The sequence below is a fragment of the Triturus cristatus genome, chromosome 2_2 (assembly GCF_964204655.1).
Source record: "Triturus cristatus chromosome 2_2, aTriCri1.1, whole genome shotgun sequence".
NCBI lineage: Eukaryota > Metazoa > Chordata > Amphibia > Caudata > Salamandridae > Triturus > Triturus cristatus.
In genome coordinates, this window is record NC_140582.1 from 786,842,079 (window position 1) to 786,855,779 (window position 13,701).

Genomic DNA, 13,701 nt, shown 5'->3' on the forward strand with positions numbered 1-13,701 from the left:
TTTTGGTGAGGTTAAACTTCGTTAACGTGAGTTGCACAAGCCTCTCGCCCGTGCCCGGCAACCAACCTGCATTGGGAAGTGGGAGAGAAGAGGAGTATAAGAGGGGCTGGTCCAAGTAGCACGATAGTCTGTTGCAGGCCCAGCAGGTGGTGGACACCGTTTGAATATCCACCAGACTTCTAGGTACGCCCCTGGGTAATACCGCTGATAAGCGACCCAGGAGAACAAAATCCGCCTCTGGGCGAAGAAACGGGATCCGCGCGTCGGGATGATACCAGGCGTAGGCGTGGGCACACTGAGCTACCAGGTAATGTAAATACAAATCCGGTACACCAAAGCCGCCTTTGTCGTGCGGGAGCGTGAGAATCTTCCAGCGGATCCGGGGGTACAAAAATTTAGGAAGCACTATCATTTTTATAAGTGCGATTCTGGCCGCCATAGAAAGCGGAAGCCGCAGCCACCTGTCCACTTGGGACTCGAGCTTCGCAATCGCACAGCCGTAGTTAAGGCAAATAATTTTGTCCGTGTTCAGGTGTATATGTATGCCCAAATATCTCACCGAGTCCGAGCACCACTCCAGCGGAAACTCACATTGCAAAGGGGAGGTGCCGCTAGTCAGTGGGAAAATTATAGACTTGTGCCAATTGATAAGCAGCCCCGAGTGGCGGCCGAAGCGAAGTATTTCACGGATCAGGGGAGCCAGGTTTAGCTGCGGCTCCCTGACATACAGTATGGTGTCATCAGCGTAGAGGGAGACCAACAGGGGACCCGTCCTGAACTGGAGATCCCTGTGGAGATGTCGCTCCTGAAAGTGTCTGATTAGGGGGTCCATTGCGAGGATGAACAATAAGGGAGACAGCGGGCAGCCCTGGCGCGTGCCGCGAGTAAGAGCAAACGGGCGAGACAAGGTGCCATTAATACGAAGGCGCGCCGTAGGACGACTATATAAGAGCCGCGTGGTGGCAATGAAGCCAGCCGGCATGCCCATTCGCTGCATCACGGAAAGGAAAAATGGCCATTCTAGGGAGTCAAAAGCTTTTTCGGTGTCGAGGAGAATAGCCGCCGCGGGTGTGTCAGGTTTTATTCTATGTAATACCGTAAATAGAGTCCGCAAATTCAATGATGTCGAACGATGGGGGATGAAGCCAGATTGAGCAGGCGCAATGATAAATTCCATCAATTGTGAAAGTCTGTTGGCAACTATTTTGGCGAGAATTTTATAATCGATGTTCAACAATGACAGGGGTCTGTATGACCCACACATCGTCGGGTCCTTGTTCGGCTTTGGAAGCAGGACAATGACTGCCTCGCTAAGAGTGGGCGGGAGAGTCTCACGTTCCAGGGCCTCCGCATATACCTCAATAAGTTTGGGGGCCAGCAGATCTGAAAATGCCTTAAAAAAATCCCCTGTCAAGCCATCGAGGCCTGGGGCCGAGGAACTCCGCAATACTTTAATCGCCCCTCGAACCTCTGTCACCGTTATGGGTTCCACCATGAATTCCTGCATGCCCTTTTCTAAGAATACTAGCGCGATATCCGATAAGTAGGCGTCCCGCGAAGAAGAGGACTCACTCTGCTTGGTTTTGTATAAAGTCGAGAAGTAGGCCAGGAACTCGTCTCTAATCTCGGAGGGTGTCGTGTGGAGCGCTCCGTCTTCCCCCTTGACCTCGGTTATAAAGGACTTAGCATACGGCAGTCGCAAAGCCTGCGCCAACGTGCGCCCCGGCCAGTCTCCCTCGCCGTATCTGCGCGTAGTGTGGTATTTTCCAAGATAAAGGATCTCCCTGTCCGCGGCCTCCCGGTAGTCGGACAGTAGACGCAGTCGCCGAGCAAAAACGTCATCAGACGGCGCCTGTCGCGCCTCCGCATCTATCGAGCCTAACTGGGCCTCTAGCTGAGTGAGTGTCATGCGCAACGCCTTTAGGACCCCGGCATGCTTAGCTATGCAAACCCCCCTAATGTATGCCTTAAACCCCTCCCAGAGCACAGCCCAAGAATCCACCGAGCCGGTGTTAATTGTGAAGTAATCTTCAATCGCCTCGGAAACCTCGTGACAGAAGAGGTCGTCCAAGAGTGCTCTCCCAGGGAATCGCCATTGTCGCTCAAAACCTTCAGGGCGCGGGACGCCTAAGCATAGTGAAACCGGAGAGTGATCTGAGTATGTTCTAGGGAAAGTCTTTAGAGTACGAAACCAGGGGGACAGACCCGGGGAAAGCAGCCAGTAGTCAATCCTGGTCCAGGTGTTGTGCTGGCCTGAGAAATGTGTGTAATCAGTGGTATCGGGATTGCGCCTGCGCCATATGTCAATCAGGGAAAATTGGTGGCAGAGTTCTAAGAGGGCGCGCCGCGCCCTGGGGTTAGAGTCAGCGGCCTCCGAGGTACTGTCCAAACCCACATCCAGCAATAGATTGAAGTCGCCGCCAATCAGGAGCAAGGCCGGCTTCAGGGTTGAGAGCTGGGCGGCAAGCGCGTGGAAAAAGTCAGGGGAATCAGTGTTGGGAGCATACACACACACCAAAGTGATCCCGTGTCCCATCAGCACCCCTCTCACTATACAATAGCGCCCCTCTCTGTCCCCTATAAACTGCTGGCAATGAAACGGGACTCTCTTGTGAATCAACACTGCCGCTCCCCTAGCATAGTTACTAAAATTAGCGAAGTACCGGTGTGAACCCCAGGACGCAGCAAATCGGGCAGTGGTTGTGGAGTGTAAGTGTGTCTCTTGAATAAAGGCGACATCCACTTGGTGCCGATTCAGATAGTGTATCACCTGCCTGCCTTTACGTTGGTTATTCAGGCCCCTGACGTTCCAAGACATCAATGATAAGTTGATGGGGTTTTCATTCAAGCCTATACGAGCCATCTAAACAGCCGACCAAACAGTAGGAAACAGGAGTCAGTCGTACCATCATATATCGTCAAGTTCAACACACACTAAGCAATGTTTATGAGATCAAAACAACCTACCCCTGCCCCCCTCCCCCCACCCAGCCATATCACGCAAACGTGAGGCGAACCCAGACCTGTAAACAAAAAAAGAAACTCCAAACAGTTTCGCCAGTTGCAATCAAACAATAACAAACGGAGCATCATAGCCAAAATGATCCACAGTGGTTTCCACCAACGGGGGGTGGCAACGACCCGATATCAACCCAGCACTACTGAACAGTTGAATAAACGTATATCATTGTCCCCATGCCGCAAGAATTGGAGTGAGCTAAACGTGGACGCAGGCGCCATCTCACCTCACCCCAGAGCCTGTAAACAAGTCTTGGCTAGCCGCTGACCCACTGGGCGGGGGGGACGGACCACCCCCATCGCCCCGGGGGGGGGCTTTTATTTGACCTGTATGTGCGGCAAAAGTCTTGCACCTCAGTAGGATTGTCAAAGAGCCTGACCCTGCCATCAATCTCAACCCTAAGCCGTGCCGGGTAGAGCATGCCATATTTTAAGCCGAGATTGCGGAGCGCAGCCTTCGCCCCAGCGTACTTCCGTCGGGCCTCCTGGACCATAGCGGTGAAGTCAGGGTAGAACAAGAGTTTGGAGCCCTGCCAAGTTATGTCTCCCTTCTCCCTAGCTAGAAGTAGAGCAGTGTCACGATCTCGGAAGTTCATGATGCGGGCTATCAGCGGGCGAGGCGGGAGCCCCGGATTAGGCCTTGGCCCCAAGGAGCGGTGCGCCCTTTCAACCACGAACCCCGATGTGAAGGATTCTCTCCCAAAAATGTCAGTCAACAGTTGTTCCACAAACACATCGAGCCGGCCCGTGGCCGTGGACTCCGGGACCCCAGTAATGCGCACATTGTTGCTCCGACTGCGCGATTCAAGGTCTTCGTTCTTGATGGCCACCTCTTTCAAAATGCGTTCCATTCTATCTAGTCGTTTGGTTTCTTGCGTAGCGCCATCCTCTATAGCTGAAATCCTGGCCTCTGCCTCAACCAATCGCCGGTCGTGCGCCTGAATCTTGGCTCCCATTGCCTCCAGCGTTTTATCCAAAGAGTCGAAGCGACCATCAATGGATCTGAACCCAGCTCTCATCTCCTGTAACCAGGCTGGGGACGGGGCAGGAGCCGCCGACCCACCGGCCGCACCATCGCCCGGAGCCGCCATGTCAGGGGGCCCCACCGACGAGTGCTCAGCCAGCTTTTCGAATGGCAGCGTTTTCTGCCGTTTTCGGATCTTTGCGACCCATGCCCCTACATGCACGACTGGTCACCAGCCAGTCTCCACCAGAGCAATGTTGGCACCGTGTCGAAAATGGCATAAGATCAACTAGGCAGTACAGTCCAGAACTGCTCGACGCGGCTCTTCAAATGTCGTAGCTCCCTCAGCGGCGTCAGGACCACCCAGAGTCCACTGCGCCCCGGACAAGGGCTGCAGCAGCAGCAAGGCCAGGCTGCCCGGAGAAACCCCTTAGTGCAGTGCCAGAGAGCTCCTGCGCGGCGCCGTGAAACCCCGGCAGGGCATGGAAGCCGGAAACAGTGCCGTCTGTAGCTGTTGGGACCCAGCGGCCTCCGCCCTTCACTGGAGGGCAGGGTCAAGGAGGGAAACTAACGTGGGCCGCGGGCCACAAGTCACCCCCAGGGAAGGCTCGGAGGAAAGGGCAGGAGTAACCCGAGTGCCCGGCCCAAACCGGCGGCCAAACCGTCCCCCCCCACCGCAAACAGGCCGTCCCTCTCCCACCCGACCCGTCCCGTCTGAATCGGCAAGGGGCCCGAGGGAAGAAGACGAGCGAGGCCGCACCCGAGGCGCCGGTCTAACGCCGATCACCCGGCCGGCCTCGAGCCAGCAGCAGTGCGGGAGGCACAGCCGACCCCCGTCAGGCCGCACCCAGGAGTCCAAAACCCCCCCGCTGCCCTCCCAAGGTACCTGTCTCCGCGCCGGTCGCCGCCGCTCCAAGAGCCGCTCCCGATCGCCGATCTTAGGCCGCCATCTTGGATCCGCAGCTCATCGGGTCCGATCTCTCGTCCGGCCGCCTCCGATGGAATCGTGGCTCCACCGCCATCTGGTCGTGCTCCGAGGGTCAGGGGGTGTTGCAGTAGCGCTCGCCGTCCATTTCGCGAGTCAGCAGGCAGGGGACATCCGCAATTGTGCCGGGCCGACCGCGGAGCTTCAGAACCGCGCGGCCATCTCAGCCCGCGGCTTGGCCACGTCCCCCATTGTGTGCATATATACTTGGCAGGTGGAGCCACTTCAGCGCTTTTGGCTGCACTCCGTTGAAATAAAGGGGAACTTGAAACGCTTTTGGTTCGTGGCCAGATGGAACATTTGCTGGTTTCCTTAGTGCTCTTACCTGGGATTTTCGGTTTGGGGAAGCGCTTCGCCACTCGAGTGCGGTTCGCATGAGGGACACTCCCCACCGAGCTTGATATATATATATATATATTACCTACTGGCAGTCGCCAGTAGGTAGTTATAGTTAGGACCACGTTTCCATAGGAAATCCGCAACATTCTATTTTGAATAACTTTGGCACCGGTCGACGAATCCTCGCGAATTTTTCAAAATAGGGGGGGCGCTACGCTCCGCTCCTACCCTGAAAGTCTCGGGGGGATTCGTCAAGCGGGGGCTGAGATAAAAGGGGGGTCCCAAAACACGTTTTTCCCATGCATTTTTCCATAGGACCTTTAGACAGGGCTACAGCCCGAACGGCTGAACAGAATTACTTGAAATTTGGCAGAGAGGTAGTCCTCAGGTCAAGGAAGTGCCTTTTGTTGGTTTGGTGTAAATCTGTTCAGTAGATTCTGAGAAAATAGCCTTTAAATCAATATATATATCTGAGCCAGCTTACGGTGCGCTTACGGTACGCTTACCGTACGCGTACGGTGGCGTGCGCGAGCGCGATTCTGATTGGCTCTTAGATCTTAGTAAACATTCGAATCGGTCGAAACCAGGAAGCGGCGGCCGCCATTTCGTGTGTTTCACTCAGAAAAAAAAGAGTGATAACAAGAAAAGGGGGCAAGGAGGAGAGTTACAGACCCCCTAACATTTGCAAGGGGGTCAAAGAAGGACAGAAAAGTACAAAGAAAACATTTATTGATTTAAAAAAAAATCGCGGGGTACGCGTACGGTAAGCTCACCGTAAGCGTACGGTAAAAAAAAAAAAGAAATGAAATGCAGATTTAAGTGTTTAGATATTAGGGGGCTCTAAAAAGAGCCGTTGTGTTTATGAAGTGATTTTTTAGTGGTACCTACAAGTAAGTACCGATGCAGAGTCTAAGGTTCAAGAGGAAGACTCTGTTCCCTTCATCATTGAAGTGCACACCATCTCCTCTATAAATGTCTTGCATGTCGTAACGCAAGTTGTTGTGGTAAATGGAACCCATACCATAGTCACGGAGGAAAGCAGAAACAGATTTGTTGACGTGCTTTCTTGCTTTGTCAATCTGCGGACAGAAATGATTGGACCAGTTCCATTTTTGCCTTTGGCATATGTTAGAAAACACAAAGGCAGTTTTAGGGAAAAGTGAAAACAGTTGTGCAAAGGTGTCCTTCATAAGCATTTCCAGACCTACCCCAGTCAAAGTGCCTAGGTCATTGCCACCACAGTGCACTATTATGAGGTCAGGGTGTTGGATGTGCATGAAGGATTTCACCAATGGCATCAATTGGTGCCACTTTAACCCTCTCTGACCAATCCATTTAATGTCTACATTTGGCAAAGCAAGGTCTCTCACCATATCTGTTTTCTCTGCATACTTTTCACTCCAGAAGACATAGCTGTGCCCTACAATCCACACTGTGAACATCTTCAAAGGAGAACTGGATGCACTCAGGAGGTGTCTTTCAGTAGAATGGCAATATGAAAAGAAAGACAGTTTGGAAATGGAGGCATACATATTTTTTTCATAAAAAAAAGAACTGATTGGCTGTTTCATACCATTCTAGAATAAAAACTAGGCTGTATGTGTAAATTAATAGTTTTGTATTGGTACAGAAAAATGTATTACCAAAGAACAGTACTATGGATTTGCTGTTAGGTTTGAAAAGTCAAGCACTCTTGCTCTGTGGAATTGAAACATTGTTTGGTGAACTTCTGACCTAACTCCACACAGCAGTGTTCCATGAGCTGTTGCTATGGTAGCAGGCAGAAGTCAAGTTGGGGGAAGGGTACTAGGCAGAAGTCAAGTTGGGGGAAGGGTACTTTTGGAAAAGGGTTGGTTTTCAACCAATAGAAATGTGTGATTACATTTGAAAAAAAGGGGGAAGCACTGAGATTTGAAACTAACATGTATATGTGTGGAAAAAGAGAGGGAAAGTTTGCCATTATCTGGTTCTGCTGAGAGGAGAGAGGTGTAAAGAACAGAGATCCTGGCTCTGATAATCTGCTGTTTGAGTGCCACATTTCTTTCACAACTAACTAATTTTAAAGGTGAGTTTAGAGTTTGAGAGGGGATGTATATGGTAAATTAAGAAATGAATAATAGAAATGGGATTCCTTTTGTTGAAGTTGTGTTTATTATTTTCTGTTTTGGGAGAAATTTAAATGTGAGGAACATGTAAAATAATATGGACTATGTTTTCACGATAAATTAAGGTGTACTGGTATAAAAAAAGAATAGTTTAAGGGTTTGAGGTTGGACTCAGTAATGCAAATACATGCAGCATCACTAAGGCTGGTTGCCCTTGCTGGAGTGTAGGCAGTCACCCAGGTTACAAATGGTGCTGGTCTGAAAAAGCAGTTTGGACATGTGCTTTTTTAAGAATCTGAAAAGTGGATTCATAATGTGTCAGTCTGTAAAAGTGTTTATCACTTGCCAAAAAAAAGAGTAGTAAGTGTGCTTTCAAATTGGCAAAGAAATTTCGTTTTGTGACTAATGTGAAAACATGACTCTGTGTGGAAATAGGAATTACAGGCAGAGATTTATTGCGTATTGTTCTGGTGATTTCACAGTTGCATTAGATGGAAAGGGGGAGCCATTTTTTGGTGCAGAAGCAGACTCTTAGCACACACCCAGCTGCTTACCATGTGGAATCATGCACAGTATTCACAAGCGAGTGGGGTTTGAGGTTTCAGTCAGTAATGCAAATACATTCAGCATCACTAAGGCTGGTTGCCCTTGCTGGAGTGTAGGCAGTCACCCAGGTTACAAATGGTGCTGGTCTGAAAAACCACTTTGGACATGTGCTTTTTTAAGAATCTGAAAAGTGGATTCATAATGTGTCAGTCTGTAAAAGTGTTTATCACTTGCCAAAAAAAAGAGTAGTAAGTGTGCTTTCAAATTGGCAAAAAAATTTCGTTTTGTGACTAATGTGAAAACATGACTCTGTGTGCAAATAGGAATTACAGGCAGAGATTTATTGTGTATTGCTCTGGTGATTTCACAGTTGCATTAGATGGAAAGGGGGATCCATTTTTTGGTGCAGAAGCAGACTCTTAGCACACACCCAGCTGCTTACCCTGTGGAATCATGCACAGTATTCACAAGCGAGTGGGGTTTGAGGTTTCAGTCAGTAATGCAAATACATTCAGCATCACTAAGGCTGGTTGCCCTTGCTGGAGTGTAGGCAGTCACCCAGGTTACAAATGGTGCTGGTCTGAAAAAGCAGTTTGGACATGTGCTTTTTAAAAAATCTGAAAAGTGGATTCATAATGTGTCAGTCTGTAAAAGTGTTTATCACTTGCCAAAAAAAAGAGTAGTAAGTGTGCTTTCAAATTGGCAAAGAAATTTCGTTTTGTGACTAATGTGAAAACATGACTCTGTGTGCAAATAGGAATTACAGGCAGAGATTTATTGCGTATTGCTCTGGTGATTTCACAGTTGCATTAGATGGAAAGGGGGAGCCATTTTTTGGTGCAGAAGCAGACCCTTAGCACACACCCAGCTGCTTACCATGTGGAATCATGCACAGTATTCACAAGCAAGTGGGGTTTGAGGTTTCAGTCAGTAATGCAAATACATTCAGCATCACTAAGGCTGGTTGCCCTTGCTGGAGTGTAGGCAGTCACCCAGGTTACAAATGGTGCTGGTCTGAAAAACCACTTTGGACATGTGCTTTTTTAAGAATCTGAAAAGTGGATTCATAATGTGTCAGTCTGTAAAAGTGTTTATCACTTGCCAAAAAAAAGAGTAGTAAGTGTGCTTTCAAATTGGCAAAGAAATTTCGTTTTGTGACTAATGTGAAAACATGACTCTGTGTGCAAATAGGAATTACAGGCAGAGATTTATTGCGTATTGCTCTGGTGATTTCACAGTTGCATTAGATGGAAAGGGGGAGCCATTTTTTGGTGCAGAAGCAGACTCTTAGCACACACCCAGCTGCTTACCCTGTGGAATCATGCACAGTATTCACAAGCGAGTGGGGTTTGAGGTTTCAGTCAGTAATGCAAATACATTCAGCATCACTAAGGCTGGTTGCCCTTGCTGGAGTGTAGGCAGTCACCCAGGTTACAAATGGTGCTGGTCTGAAAAAGCAGTTTGGACATGTGCTTTTTTAAGAATCTGAAAAGTGGATTCATAATGTGTCAGTCTGTAAAAGTGTTTATCACTTGCCAAAAAAAAGAGTAGTAAGTGTGCTTTCAAATTGGCAAAGAAATTTCGTTTTGTGACTAATGTGAAAACATGACTCTGTGTGCAAATAGGAATTACAGGCAGAGATTTATTGCGTATTGCTCTGGTGATTTCACAGTTGCATTAGATGGAAAGGGGGAGCCATTTTTTGGTGCAGAAGCAGACTCTTAGCACACACCCAGCTGCTTACCATGTGGAATCATGCACAGTATTCAGAAGCAAGTGGGGTTTGAGGTTTCAGTCAGTAATACAAATACATTCAGCATCACTAAGGCTGGTTGCCCTTGCTGGAGTGTAGGCAGTCACCCAAGTTAAAAATGGTGCTGGTCTGAAAAAGCAGTTTGGACATGTGCTTTTTAAAAAATCTGAAAAGTGGATTCATAATGTGTCAGTCTGTAAAAGTGATTATCACTTGCCAAAAAAAGAGTAGTAAGTGTGCTTTCAAATTGGCAAAGAAATTTCGTTTTGTGACTAATGTGAAAACATGACTCTGTGTGCAAATAGGAATTACAGGCAGAGATTTATTGTGTATTGCTCTGGTGATTTCACAGTTGCATTAGATGGAAAGGGGGAGCCATTTTTTGGTGCAGAAGCAGACTCTTAGCACACACCCAGCTGCTTACCCTGTGGAATCATGCACAGTATTCACAAGCGAGTGGGGTTTGAGGTTTCAGTCAGTAATGCAAATACATTCAGCATCACTAAGGCTGGTTGCCCTTGCTGGAGTGTAGGCAGTCACCCAGGTTACAAATGGTGCTGGTCTGAAAAAGCAGTTTGGACATGTGCTTTTTAAAAAATCTGAAAAGTGGATTCATAATGTGTCAGTCTGTAAAAGTGATTATCACTTGCCAAAAAAAAGAGTAGTAAGTGTGCTTTCAAATTGGCAAAGAAATTTCGTTTTCTGCCTAATTTCAAAGCATGACTCTGTGTGCACACAGGAATTGTTTTTAGATATTTAATTGGTGAAGGTGTTATTGTGATTTTCATTTATTGGAAAGGGGTTTATAGTATTTTAAGATTTCTAAAGAACATAAAAAATGTAGTAATGTATTTAAATAAAATAAAGGAATTTTTTTTAGTTTTTTTCAGGTATTGCTGAAGAGCAGTGAACAAAATTTAAGATGCCTACAAAATCCAGAGTAAAGAAAGACCACAAAAAAAACCTATATTTGAAGACAACTGGAGGACCTAAGTTAGTTGGAGATGCTCATGTTGGGAAAAAGAAAAAATCTTCTGGTAAGCAGACAAAATTTTTTTTAAAGAACATATTCAAAAAAAGGAAAAATGTACAAAATGTCTGTACTGGAAATAATGTTTTCAATAGAAAAGGACAGGAAAAAATTGAGAATTTAGTTAATGCAAATATACCTTCTGCAACTAAAAAGATTAACTTAAACAGAAAAACAGCGTTTAAAGAGATACGTAGAAAAATGTTTCAGAGAAGAGTTATGTCCAATTTGATAAAGGATGTGAAGAAATATAAGCAAAAGGCTAAGTTTTTTAAGAGAAAAAAAGAAATTGAGGCCATTGCAGCAAAGGCATTAGAATTAAAAAGGAAACTATTCATTTTAATTATGAATAGGATGCGTACATTAGACAAAATGGTTAATGTACTGAAATCACAAAGCAAAAGGAAAAGAGTAGTGAACAGAACAAACTTTTCTAAAGTGTTTTTAGGAAAATGGATGCATAGTTCAAGTAGTGAACCTTTTTTTAATGAAGAGAGTTATTTTCAAAGTAATAGTTTGCTGCATGCAGTTGACACCAAAGGTCGTGCTTATGAAGTGAAAAATGGTTGCATAATGGAGAAGGAGATAATGGTTCCAAGAGATGAGGTACAAGTGATGGCGGATGAGGCTATGGGGAGACGTCCTAAAGCCCCAGTGTACACTTGGAATTGTAGTAGTATTTGCACTGTGCGTCAGGAATCTATTGATAAATTTCGTGAGTTTCTAAGAGAATATAGTAAAAAAAAGTGTAAAACAGAAGATTAAGGTGCTTCAAAGTCTGGATCCATGCAGAGTGAGAGAGAATACTGGTTTGCAGGGTCATTCTCTGGCTTGTCTATCTAGAAAAGTGTGTAATAGTGTTTTCCATCATTTTAGGATGCTGGCTGTTCATCATACTGAAATGAAAAAGTTTGTGAGACGGTTGTATTTTGCTAAAAGTCCAGCAATAAAGTTAGATGAATTGAATAGGGCTCTGTTCCGTGGAACGGTATCAGATGTAGAGAAGGTTGTTGATGAAATTCAGTTTTGTTACTTTGGTCCTGAACAAAACAGTGCAGAAAAGGACACAGTAAATGAGGAAGAAGTGGAAGAGAATGTAGAACCCTCTGTAAGTAAGACATTTAATGATCACATAACAAAATTTGCAATAATCTCTAATGAAAGACCAAATATTACTTGTATTTGTTGCCGCAGAACTCATTATAGAAAACAAACTAGGAATGTTGATCTCTACAGAAAAAGTGAAAATGAAGATAATTATAAGTGGAAGGATTTTGCCACATATATATTTCTTGAAAATTGTTTTGAATTGGGTGAAGATCAGCGTATTTGTAAATACTGTTACAACAAGTTAGAGGAAAATAGAATGCCGACCAGAGCTGTACATAATAATTTAGAATTGGATGCTATTCCTGCTGAACTTTCTGAATTAAATACATATGAGTCTATACTCATTCAATGTGTTCATCCGTTCCAGACCATAGTACGTATGGAGCCCAAAACTGGTAAATTACCTCCTTCAGATTTACTGAGAGGTTTAAAAGGTAGAGTGGTGTATTTGCCCTTGGATTTGAAAAAAAATATGGAAACAATTGATGCGGATACTTTGGAAACTGAACCATTAATTATTCTGGTTAATGGTGTACCTACAAAGAATAAGAAGATTTGGCAGGAGCTGGTAGATGTACGGAAAGTACAAAGAGCAAATTTGTATTTGAAAAGGAATAACAAATGGTATGAATCAATTTATATAGAAGAAGAAGAAGAAGAAGATTTACAAGAAGACACAGAAACACCAACTGGACAAATTGAAAAAGTGGACAAGTCAAAGGAAGAAGAAATTTATGAACATTTTAGCATACATCCTCTTCATTCAAAAGAAGTTATGGGAGACAATATTTATCTATTTCAGATGAAGAAAGCAAAAGGAACTCCCGTGAGTGTATGGGAGGAGAGCTTGGAAGCTCGATGTTTTCCCCAGCTGTTTCCTAAAGGAAAAGGAGGACGATACGATGAACGTCCGGAACAGATTCCAGCTTCTGAGTATCGGACTACAAGACTATATGCTGAAGATCCCAGATTTCGACAAAGTATTCCTTATTTGTTCCATCTTTTATTTGAAAGCGACTTGTCTGCATTGTCTTATGCAGTAAATCACATTTTAAAAAGTGGAGTACATTTACAAAATGTGTCTGCTAAGGATTTTATGGAGAAAGTGCAGCACCGAGATGATCATTTGGAAACACAACTGATCAATCTGATGGCTTGTCAGCGTGGGACAAATGAATATTGGTACCGACGCCATGGTGAATTAAAATGCATGTTACGGAATTTAGGAACACCAACATGGTTCGTTACCCTAAGCTGTGCGGAGTACGCTTGGGATGATTTACTGGATTTTCTACGAGAGGCAAATTCAAACATTAAAAACATCGAATACAAGACAGCAGGAGAACTGTGCTCATTGGATCCGGTTAATGTTTGCAGATATTTCAATCATAGATTTGAGGCTATGATGTCGTTCATCTGCAATAAAAAAAATCCACCTCTAGGAGAAGTAGTGGATTTCTTTTGGAGAAAAGAGTACCAGGCAAGAGGTGCTCCTCATATTCATATGCTGTTGTGGATCAAGGATGCCCCAAAGTTTGGAACAGATGCTGATGAAGCAGTGTTATCTTACATTGAAGAATATGCAACATGTGCTATACCAAAAAGCACAGAAGAGAAAAAGTTAAAGGAGCAAGTTTTACGTTTCCAAAGTCATCGGTGTGGAAAATACTGTCGACGGAAATACAAGAGCAAAGATAAATACTACACTAAATGTCGATTTGGATTTCCTAGACCTGTTCTTTCAAATGGAAGAGTAAACAGTTTTATGTCATCTGTGAGACATACTATCACAAGAAAATCACCTAAGAATACCTACAACCTTAAAAGAAAAGAAGAATCAAAAAATATAAA

General features: G+C 45.3%; 1 protein-coding gene across 1 annotated transcript in view; it reads left to right on the forward strand.

The window, feature by feature from the left end:
• Positions 1 to 13,701, forward strand: part of LOC146862774 (uncharacterized) — a 1,246,959-nt gene that overhangs the window by 327,750 nt on the left and 905,508 nt on the right. The window lies entirely within an intron of this gene.